Source organism: Typopeltis vanoorti, chromosome 12, assembly GCF_054136105.1.
Source record: "Typopeltis vanoorti isolate ZY-2024b chromosome 12, IOZ_Tvanoo_1.0, whole genome shotgun sequence".
In the NCBI taxonomy this organism is placed as follows: Eukaryota; Metazoa; Arthropoda; class Arachnida; order Uropygi; family Thelyphonidae; genus Typopeltis; species Typopeltis vanoorti.
Genome location: NC_143560.1, coordinates 75,582,070 through 75,594,263, shown reverse-complemented (window position 1 = coordinate 75,594,263; position 12,194 = coordinate 75,582,070). Strand labels below are relative to the sequence as shown.

The following is a 12,194-nucleotide window of genomic DNA, read 5'->3' as shown; positions in this document are numbered from 1 at the left end:
CTTTTTTTCTTGTCATTGTGACACCAATACCTGATTTACTAACATTTTCTATTCCGTGTAAGTGAACCACTTTAGATTGGCTCTGCTTACATGTTCTTGAATGCTAAAAACGCCATGGTCCATTTCAATATTTTAATTTTTCATATGATTCTACCATTAATATCCACTCACCAAATTTTTCTCAAAACTCTCAGCAGCTGTAGCTTCTAGTCCTTGATCAACAGTTTATTTCTAACCAAACGCTCAGAAAACAAGTTAGAATTGGTTTGAGCACTGTATTGTACATTGCTAGTTAAGTATTTCAGATAATTTATTCTTATTCCAAATAAGTTTATCTGATATGCTTCCACAGTACAAATGCTTCCACCAAAGTTTGTATGAAAAACCTCTACATGGAATTTTGAAAATAATGCTTTACAAAACTGGCACATAAAACCAAAAATATAGCTCTGCTATGTGGACGATATCTTCATCATTTGGCCAGGAACAGTACTAGAATTGACTACATTTAAAGACTACCTTAATAACTTACATCCAAATATAAAATTCACTCTGGAACTAGAAGAAAATAAAAAACTTCCTTTCTTAGACATCCTTATAGAAATAAATGAAAGAAAAAACAGGTTATCATTCTCTGTCTATAGAAAACCAACAAACACGGGAAGATTTCTTCATGCTACCTCATACCACCACCCCTAGCAAAAAATAGGTCTAATGAAAACCTTAAGGGATAAAGCATTCAACATCCCCAGTACAGAAGAAAAGCGGAAACAAGAAATACAGCATTTAACACAGATCCTACAAATGAATAGTTACATAGTTAACTATTCAGTTGTAGGATCAGTTGTTTAAAGACTTCAAGAACGTAGTCACCCTTCCTTATACCAAGAATGTAACAGATAAATTGGCCGAATTACTCTACAGGTAGAACATAAAAGTGATTTTTCTGCTGCGTTGAAAAAATATCAAGATCTCTTCATCCTCCAAAACCTTCACATCACCAAATGAAAAAACCAGGGGTTTATAATATTCATTGTTCCAGTGGCATCTATATGTAGGCCAGACAGGGAGATCAGGGGAAATCCGCATGAGCGAACATCAAAAGTTCGTGTAAAAGAAGAGAGAACATAAATCTGGCTTAGCATATCACACAGCTTCTACCAGTCATGATGTACTCTGGGAGAGAACAAACATGTCCTATTATAACTAAGATGAAAACGGCCAAAAAGCCAAACATGTCCTATATTGATAAGAATTGTTTCGCAAGAAAATTCAAAGAGGCAGCAAATATGATTAAAAATCCTACGCAATGCAACAAAAACGAAGGTTTGATTATAAATCAAGTTTGGTCATCATTTATTAAAAATTTACTCACTTCAGACCACAGACAGAGTGAGCGTGAACCACAGAATGCGGCAACAAATAGCACTGTCTCCAACTAACATGCATTAATGGTAGTATAGATCTGTTATTTGATTTTTTAACAAACTTTTTGGATGTTCATAATACCAACAAATGAACTTATTTTTTTGTAATTTTTTATAGTTGGTACTTTAAACTGTTAGTTCTCTTTACCCCTGAAGATATTAGTCTTACAACAACTAACGAAAGTTGTCCAGTTATTGTTAGTACTTGTTTAGTAATTTAAAAACAGTTCTCTAATAAATGTGGTCACAAAACCGGAATATTTCTATTGAACTTCTTAACCACAGAAACATACGCATGAATAGATAATTACATCATCTAGTGAGGGATGGAGAAGGTAATAAAAGGATAGTGATTAGCAGTATTTGTCAACACTGACAGTCTTCCATGCAATTTGTTCTATTCTATTGTTTACATTTTAGTAGTTTTGCATTTTAACTGTGATTTAAAAACAGTTAATATGAGTAAATATTACTCTCATTTTATAATGAATGAGTGATATTTCGTCTATCATGGATTTTGGTTCAAGGATACATTGTAGTTGGTTGGTGAATTTAGTGCTCCTGTAAAATTGGCAATTTTTGTCTGTTTTATTGGAAATTTAACCTTGGAAAATTAGTGTTTTATAATATACTAGAGTAGATTTTAGTGCATTTAGTATTTTATCACATATTTTTAGTAAGATATTTCAATAATTAGTATAAGTTTAAAATAGTGTCAAAAAAGGACAAGAAATGTAATGCTAAAAAAAAGCACACCCAAGTTAGAAAAAGGTTAGTCCCACTAACAAGGTTATTAGATATATGGAGGAGTTTAATGAAAATGAATTAAACTCCAAAATAGCAAAATTGAAGCAGATCATCAGAGAGATGCCATGGGAATTACAAAAAGTTAGAGGCATTTAAATGAACAGAGAGAGAAAAAGAAAATTAAACAGGAAAATAAGAGACAACAAAGCATGGGACAAGGTAAGTAAGGAAATAACAGAAATTTGGTAAGTGACATAGTTAGTAAAAAGAAAGAAATTATTTGGTATGGTGACTCTTTAATAAAACTTGCTATTGATGAGAGAGTTATAACTTCAAGTTTTCCTGGAGCTAATATTAAGAAAATAAAAGAAGGAATTCAAAAACAGAAAAGAAAAGTAAACGAAATTGTAGTTGTTGTAGATACTAATGACTTAACAGGTGACAAATTTAGTATAAGAGAGGACATGAAAGGATTGTTGGAAGAGGTGAAGAGTGAGAAAATGAAAATCGTCAGTATTTTACTTCGCTATAATAAAAACAAATTAAGAAGAAGGACTACGATGGTAAACGGTTCGATGCATAGGCTGTGTAGAAAGAATGAATGCAAGTTTTTGGATGTGTCGAGTGAATCTGAAGGAAGATTTGATTTGTATTCGGCCTACACCTGAATGCGTTTGATATCAGGAGTCTAGAAAAACTAATAACTGGTATGAGATCTAACACAGAAAGTCAAGGAAACTAAATTATAAAGGGAGGAATGGCGTGAATGTGAGTGTAAGAGAGACAATGTTATATAACTGTGTTAATGATGGGAACGGGCTTTGTCATGGAAAAGTTGACAAGGCGAGAACAATTTTGGGTTTGTGTTCGTACAATTTGGACCCATCAAACGTGTGCAAAGATGTCTACATGTATAAGCCATTCGAGAAGAATAGAAATCTGCAAGTTGACCAACCGTGCCAGGCAGAATGCAGACAAGAGTATGCAAAAGAACAAACAAGTAGATTAGTATGTCTTGCACGAATGCTAGGAGTATCAGAAACAAAGGGGTAGAGTTTGTTGCCTTAGTCAATATGTTGCAACCTCAGATTGTAGGTATTAGTGAGACCTGGTTATCAGCATTAGACCTACTAATTAGACTTCACAACTTGATACCATTAGACAGGTATCAAGTTGTGGGGGTATTTTTAGGAAGGATAGAGAGGAGGGGGGAGGGATTGCTGCTAATGATATCAGATGACTTGAATCCAGTTAGAGTTGAAATCTATGACTATAGTACTACTACTGCTAACAATATTTCATGTGGGAGTGAATTTGAAGCCATCTGGTGTGAGGTGGAATCTAACAAGATCAATTACACAGTGGAGTGTTGCTACAGACCTGATGGATTGGTTGCTAGTGATGAAGAAATGCATCACCAAATAGAAAAGATGAGCGTGAAAAGAGTAATCATAATGGGAAACTTTAATTATCCAAATATTGATAGCAGTAGAATCTCATGAGGAGAATGAAAATACTTTTATTGAGCTGTTGTTGAACAACTTCCTCAAGCAGCATGTGACAGAAGGAACTCGAGGTCAAAGTGTGCTAGATTTCATTATTATGTCAGAGGACGTTTCAGTTAAAGACAAAACTATTCTGCCTCCAGTTGGTGACAGTGATTATGTGGTACTCACTTGGGAAGTGACTAAGTTTATGAATGTTCTACTCGTTACATGCTGAACTACAAAGCAAGAAATTATGACCAACTGAGGAGTATACTGAGTTCAGCGGAATTGGATCGGTTGTTGGATGGAAAGAGTATTGACAGTGCATGGGAAGCATTTAAAAAATACTTAAATGTTGCAATATCAGAACATGTCCTGGGTGTTCGAAGAATAAATAGGGTAGGAGTCAAATGGATGTGTAATCTTATTAAACAAGAGACTCATAAAAAAAGGAGGATGTGGAAGGAATACCATGTGCATAAGGATGATGTCTGTTATGAACAAGCAGCAGGCTAGAATGGTCACAATTGTTGTACGGAAAGCAAAGTATGAATATGAAAAGAAACTGGCTCTGCATGCTAAAGACAACCCACAAGAATTCTATCAATATGCTGCAAGTAAAAGAAAGAATGAATATGAAAGAATCTTCTTCTTCTCTTTTCCATCATCTATGTGGATGATGATGAGGCCGAATGAACTCTTTCCACTTCTGTCTGTCCTGGGAGAGTCCGAACAATTCTGTCCAGTTTGGTGTTGCTCGTTGTGATTTGGTTTCCAGGTGCTCTTTTATTTTGTCTATCCAACTTTGTATATGGGAACAGAAAGATGGTAGTCTTTCTGTTCCCATTCTGGTCACATGGCCAAACCATCACAGTCTTCTTTCTTGGATTTTGTCTATTATTGTTATTTCTTGTTTTAGTTGTTTCCTTATGTCTTCGTTTCTTAGTCGATCCAGCAGGATACTCCAAGTAATATTCTTAGCCAACCCATTTCAGTAACTAATAATTTTTTCTCTTCAGTCTTTTTGAGATTCCAGCATTCCCTTCCACAGAGGAGTACTGGGAGAACCATTGTTTCAAAGATTGTTACTTTTGTTACTTCTTTGATGTCGCTTGACTTCCATATTTTATTAAGTTGTCCAAAAGTTTGGAATGCTTGACTGATTCATCTGTTTATATATTTTATAATTTCACCATTGTACTCAATAACTCCTTCAAGGTAGGTAAAGTTTTCTACCTGCTCTAGATTCTTACTATCAATTTCCAGATTGGTGCTTCTTTTTCCTATTTGCATAATTTTTGTTTTGTCTATATTTATGTTTAATCCAGATTTTATACACTCCTCCTTTATTTTATCAGAAATTCGCTGTAGATTTTCTTCTGTGCTTTCAAGTAATGCAATGTCATCTGCAAATTTTAAATGTCACATTTTTCCCATATATTTTGATTCCGTATTTTGATTTCATATTTTGATATGAAAGAATAACTCTTCTAAATCCAGATGGCATGAGGGTTACAGATGCAGAAGAGGTTGTTCAGTTAATGAGCACCCATTTGTTAAAAGCTATCAACCTACTGTATGCAACATTGAGCTCACTGTTACTTCTTCACTGGATGAAGAAACGCAGGTGTATGAGGACGAAGTATTAGAGGTCAAAGGAAAAGCCAGTTGATGGGATATCAGCACGTGTCGATATCCCATTAACTGGCTTTTCCTTTGACCAGACCATTTAATATAAGTCTCAGAAGAGGGAAGATTCTGCAGGAATGGAAGGAAGTAATTCCATTGCACAAGGGAGGTGCAAAGACCGATATATCCAACTATCGACCAATTAGTATCTCAGGTGTGGTGGTGAAGATTTTGGAAAAATTGGTTAGGGCTCGCATTCAGAAATCAGTTGACAGTGAATCTCTACTTTTCAATGAACAACATGGGTTTAATAAGGGAGGGTTATGTTTTCCAACTTGCTCACAAACAATGTTACCATCGAACTAGACAAGGTGAATGGATACACCATGATACTTTTGGATTTTGTTAAGACATGAGAGAATACAGCATGGCAGACTATTGCATAAATTGGAGAATATAGATTTGGATTATAGAATATTAGTGTGGATAAGAGGATAGCTGATTGACAGATATCAAAAAGTGGTATATGGGGGATGTGAGTCTACAAGATTTGGTCCGAAGCATTGTTCTCTTGGCTTGCACATCCCCTGAGACACTTCACAAGTGCGGCAGTAGGCGGCCTCCTAGGAGCAATTCCTGGACACTTTCGGGTGACTGAATAGCCTGCTGAGCTATTCCTCCCTTCCAGGGTTAGCAGCCCTGGTAGGGTTAAGTTTCCTCACTAGCAATAACTCATCAGATGAAGGTTCCGACTCTTATAGGCCGGAACCAGGAAACTCGTCAAGTTTGATTCCAGATGTCTGTTTCTTGTTTGGAGGTGATCCTGCCACCTGTTCCAGTGGCATCCTCAGGAAGAAAGTTAAAAGAAAGCTCTGCAAGGACTGTCATCAACCCATTTCTTCAAGTTCTCATCATGTTTGTTCCGGCAGTCAAGGAGTTCCAAATCTCAGACACTTCGTGTGTCAGGTCTGCGATTATGCATTTTCCACTGCAGTCGGCCTTGGCATGCATCGCACCTCAAAACATCCAGCAGAAGCCAACGCTGTAATAAGAACTGAGCATGTCAAAGCATGTTGGACTGCCGAAGAAGAAAAGATCCTCGCCGCTCATGAGATTGATTTGACGGCTCGAGTGATAAAGAACATCAATGAGACTTTATTTAGGGTGTTCCCATTAAGATCTTTAGATGCCATCAAGTGTCACAGACAGAAAGCCAGTTAGAAAGCCTTAGTTCAAGAATTGGTAGCCCGTTTGCCACAGGTAATATCTCTGTATCTCCTGTCCTTGCCTCTCCATCTTCCAGCCACCATCCTGCTGTTGAAGAAGAGGCTTTAATTCTCAGATTGACATCATCTCTAGATGATCCTCCTCTTTCAGAATATAACCATCAAATTCTTAAATCTCTCATCCAGACTCACCTTCTAGAAATGGATATCACAGATCAATTAAATGACTACCTCCATGCTGAATTCTCCGAAAACTTGATGCTTCATCAACATCAGCCTACATCTCATTCTACAATGATTTTGTCAAATAGGAAGCAGAGGAAGAGGGGCTATGCAGGCCCTCTATAAAAAGAATAGAGGGCAATGTGCTGCCAAGACCATCCTTGACGGTGCTTGCCCTCCATCTCTAGCATACTTACACGATGATTTTGTTAAATTCTGTTTCTACAGTCTTTTCTGCTCCACTTCTACGCTTCCCTGATGAAGACCAACCTATGATATTGAGGAATAGACAGGCTGGTATATTCCTGCCTTTCAAATATACCAGCCTGTCTCCATCCAGGAGAACAAAGCAGCTCTTCCATCCAATTTCTCTGCCTCCGGACCTGATGGCTTTCCTGCGGCTAGGCTTCAAAAGGTGCCATTGAAGATTCTTCAAGACTTATTGGACATTCTCCTTTCCAAGCAAGTAAAGCAATACGACTATACCTATGTGGTTCAAGAATTATTTGCATTCCAAAGAAAGAAACTTCAAGCCGTGCATCAGACTTTAGACCTATTACCATCTCCTCTGTAATACTTAAACTCCATCATAAAAATATTAGTTAAACAACTTCAGCAACATATACAGCATGATTATAGACAGAGAGTTTTTGTCCCTTTGGATGACTGTGCTGAGAATATATATCTTCTTTCTTCTCTTCTCTCTGATTCCCGACGCCACCTTAAGCCTCTATACATGGCATCGCTGGACCTCCAAAAGGCCTCTGATAGCATCTCCCTTCCTGCTCTCCTTCGATCGCTGTCTATTGTTGGATGTCCAGAACCCCTTCTTTCCTGTATTATGGAGCCATACTTGGGTAGCTACATCACTATCACTACAGGGTGATGCGCGACTTCTATTCCCGCAGTGTGGGGTGTTCACCAGGGTGATCCTCTATCTCCCCTTTTCTTTAACTGCATCATAGATGAGTTTCTTTACTCTCTTCATAGCCATATAGGCTACTCTCTAGGCGTTTCTGCCTTTAATGCTATGGCCTTTGCAGAAGATCTTATTCTTGTAGCCTCTACTAAGGTAGGCTTGCAGGAACTCCTTGACTGGGCAGTTGACTTTTTCTCTATTTGAGGCTTTTCTATTAATGTAGAGAAGTCCTGCTCTTCAGCTCTTGTCCCTTCTGGTCATGACAAGAAGCTCAAGGTCGAGACTATAGAGTTTTCCCTGCACAGGAGACCATTGCATGCTTTGACCATCCTGGAAGAGTGGAGATACCTCAGTATCATGTTCACCCCAAAGGATAGGTCTTCTGTCCCTTCTATCCTAGAAGCTGGGAACGCTTCTTTGAGGAAAGCACCTCTCAAGCCCCAGCAAAAAATGTTTTTCCTTTCTCACTATCTCCTACTTCGCTTTTAACACAAGTTAGTGCTTGGTAGGACATATATCTCGGTACTGTCTCGAATAGACAGGGCTATCTATTCAGCCATGAGATCATGGCTCCCACTGCCGCCTGACACTCCTGCTGCATATTTCCACGCGAGGGTGACGGATGGCAGGTTGGGGGTTCCATCTCCTAGATGGCTGATCCCACACCTGCAGCTGTCCAGAATCGTGAAGTTAGAACTATCTTCCTCCCCTATTTGCAGAGGCTTTCTATAGCCCATTAATACAAGAAGAATTTGGGTGGTCTAAAGGCTGGTCCCATTATCAAGGTACCTTAATTGAGTCAGCACCTGCAGAACACAAGAGATAGGCATCTTTGCTGCACTGTTCTGTAGATAGTGCTCCTTTAAAAGAGTCATGTCTGGTGCCTACCCAGCATGATTGGGTAAGGGATGGCACCAAACTCCTCCCTGGGTTCGAGTATATTGACCTTATCAGGATGAGGATCAATGCCCTGTCCACTCGAGCCCACACAGCTCGATGAGGTAGTGACGGCTCAAACTGTAGGGCTGGCTGCCACCACAGCGAAACATTGTCTCATATAGCCCAGCATTGCTTCTGCACCCATGGGATCCGCATGCGGAGGCATGACACCATGGTCTCCATTCGGAACAACAGCTTTAAGAACAAAGGTTGGGAAACCGCGGTGGAACCACATTATAGGACCTCCATGGGTTTGCGTAAGCCAGACTTAGTGATTAAAAGAGATGGTGACATCTGGGTAGTTGATGCCCAGGTGGTGGGAACAGGGCACCCACTAGCCTATAGTCATAATAATAAGGTAAACTATTATAAGAATAACCAAGATCTAGTTAGTAAGACATGAGAGAAGCATAGGGCAACTCCGAGGTTTACCAGTGCCACCATCTCTTTACATGGTGTACAGATAGCTATAAGGACTTAAAACAGTCTGGGCTTACATGGAAGGATATAAAAGTTCTTTCCTTAAGGGTCCTACAGGACACACTGGTGGCATAGCGTTGCCACCAGAGAATGACTACAATGATAACTAGAACAGGCACAGGATAAAACACTTGTAAAGGCGTAGGCCTATATCAACTCTGGACGAGATGTAAGGGTAGTACTGCCCATAACCAGTACAAAGATTAATAAAAAAAATTTTAAAAAAATAACCAGTGGTATAACACAAGGATCAGTGCTTGGTCTACTGTTATTCAATCTATACATTAATGATATTGGGAAGGATTTGACAAGCGACATACAGCTATTTGCTGATGATGCAAAGATAGGGAAGTCCTAAGACTCATCGAGGGAAGGCACCTACTCTACAACTCTCCGTCTCCACCACTCAACCTCACCCACAAACCGCCTCATCTACACCAACGCCATCTACTGTCCACCATCACCACTATTATTTTCACAGACAATCACAATCATTATGGGCAGGAGAAAATGGGTGTCAGTTCAATGTCAGTAAATGTGAAGTCATTCACTTCGGCATGATTAGATATCTACTGTCGTATTATATTGGTGGGATTATGCTAGAAGAAACTGATAAGGCTAGGGATCTTGGAGTGTTAGTAGACAGGAAGTTGAAGTTCGGGGCCATGTGGCAAAGATTACAAATACAACTCAAAAGATAATTGCAATACGGAAACGACCATTCACATGTAAAGATAAGGATGTCATTTTGCCTCTTTACAAGGACTTGATAAGACTGATAGACCTTATTTGAACTACTGTGTGCAGGTCTAGTTTCCATTGCGATTCTGATATACTGGAGAGAGTACAAAGGAGAATGTTAAAATGATATCAGGACTGTGGAATACTGATTAAGAAGACAGACTGAGAATTTGTAGATTGCAGACACTAGCAAACAGAAGAAAGAGGGGTGATATGATTGAGACTTATGAACTTCTGAAAGGCTTATACAGGATTTCAATTGATGGAATTTTTCAATTTATGAACGGTGGGGAAAGGACAAGACGACATTCTTGGAAGCTGAGAATGAAGGCCGCTAAGAAGGGGCAAGAGCTAGATTTTTCTCTCAGAGGGTGGTGTGCGATTGGAATGGATTGCCATTTGATGTTGTGAGTGCAAGCAGTGTGAATGTATTCAAGAATAAGTATGATATCTGGTGTGTGTGTGTGTGTGTGTGTGTGTGTGTGTGTGTGTGTGTGTGTGTGTGTAGTATGCGGCCTCCCTCAATGAGTCTCTCTGAACTCCCTGGAGGTCTCTCTCTTAATAATAATAATATAACAATAATTATGGCCTCGAAGAATAAAGAAGCATAAATGTGTTAACTTGAGTGTTGCACAAAAATTAGAACTGATTGAGAAGCTTGAAGGTGGTGTAATCAATGCCTATGTGTGTGTGTGTGTGTGATTTATAGAGTCAAAAAGCACAGTTTGTCCTTCACAAAATAAAACTTAAATGGGTTTGCATTAAAATGCAGTGCAAATGGTTGTTCTAACACTACTTCTACAATTAGTAGTAGAAAACATATTAAAGTGGCTGAAGATCAAAAACTAGAGGCAGCCATATACAAGTGGTTTGTTCAGCAGCGCTCAAGCAGTGGTGTTGTTAGAGACACAGAGTTAAAATCAGCTGTTCAAAGGCTTAATAAGTGATTGGGCCTAAAATTTCAGGAGAGTGATGAATCACTGTGGCATTTTTGAGAGCACCATGGCATTGTTAATAAAAGAACCTATGGTGTTAATCTTTAGGTGCAGATGAAATTGGATCTCTTTCACTAGAACCCTCTTACTAGCAATGAATTAACACGTCTGCTTCTATATGACTGTATTTCTGACTCTGAAAACTGTGATTATTTCAATTGAGATATTAATATTGAATATCGTGTTTTTTTTTTTATACAATGGGGTTTAAGAATTTTGAAGTCTTTTTTTCTCCTATAAAATGAATTTAAATATATATATATATATATATATATATAAATTAAAAAAAAAAAAACTAATGCTCAACATTGAAAACAACTTTGTGTGAGTTTTAAGGAAAAAAAATAAAAATAAAAATAAATAAATAAAGTGGTGGAAACGCTCCATAAGTTTAATTTTTGATGTGTTTAATTAAATAAAGTTTGGTTGCTGTCGTAAGTTTATATTTATGTTTTTACCATATGTTGTAGTGGCATGTATAAATTACTCAACATACATTATTATAACATTTTAATACATCCTATACATTGTAAGTTCATTATTAATATATGTTTTAAAATACATTTGATTTAACAGACTTTCAGCGATAGTGGACATCTCTTCCCCCAATTAGTCTATTAAATCGAGAACTTACTGTAATTAGTTATAATGACCTGAAGTAATCAGAAAAAGTTCAATGTTTGGTCTCTAAAGCAGGGTTTGAGGACTATGCAAAAAATAAATAAAATAATGAAAAATTCCTTACCTCACAGTACTGATGTACTATAGGTTTTTAACCTTTTGTAGGATGTTAGAATTCAGTCAGAGGCAGAAAACACCCCTATGACTAAAACCTCAAACCTCACAAATTTAGTGAACAGGGAATCATAACTTCTGATGAGATATGATCCAACAGATAAATTTTAAGGTATATGAGCCCTCTATAACTTTAGAAGTGTGTGTGTGTGTGCGCGCGCGTGTGCGTGTGTGAGAGAGAGAGAGAGAGAGAGAGAGACAGGAAATAAGGAAAGAACAGAAAAGTGAGAGAAAGAGTGCAGAGTAAGGAACTGAGACAGACTTAAAGTCTCAGAGTACTCTCAGATTTGTCAAATTACTATGAAGTGCAATAAGCATTTAAACATTTCTGCAGTAAAAAATTAAACTAAATCTGCTGACCTTACCAACCAACGAATGTTAGAGGAACGTAATTTCTTTAAAATTAAGCTTTCTTCTAAGCATCAAATTTAGATAGAATATTTCATCTCTGATGCATCTTTAGCAAATTTGGCTTACAATATTAGAGGCTGGAGACAAAAGAACAGCTAAGAACCCCCCCCCCCCCCCCCATCCCAACTGGAAGAAGCAAATTTATAATTCCAGATGAGTATAAATTTTTAGAAAAG

The 12,194-nt window shown here is 37.9% G+C and overlaps 1 protein-coding gene across 2 annotated transcripts in view; it reads right to left on the bottom strand.

Annotated features, from left to right (window-relative positions):
* The window catches only part of qin (tudor domain-containing protein qin), a 544,378-nt gene that overhangs the window by 112,512 nt on the left and 419,672 nt on the right, over positions 1-12,194 (bottom strand). The window lies entirely within an intron of this gene.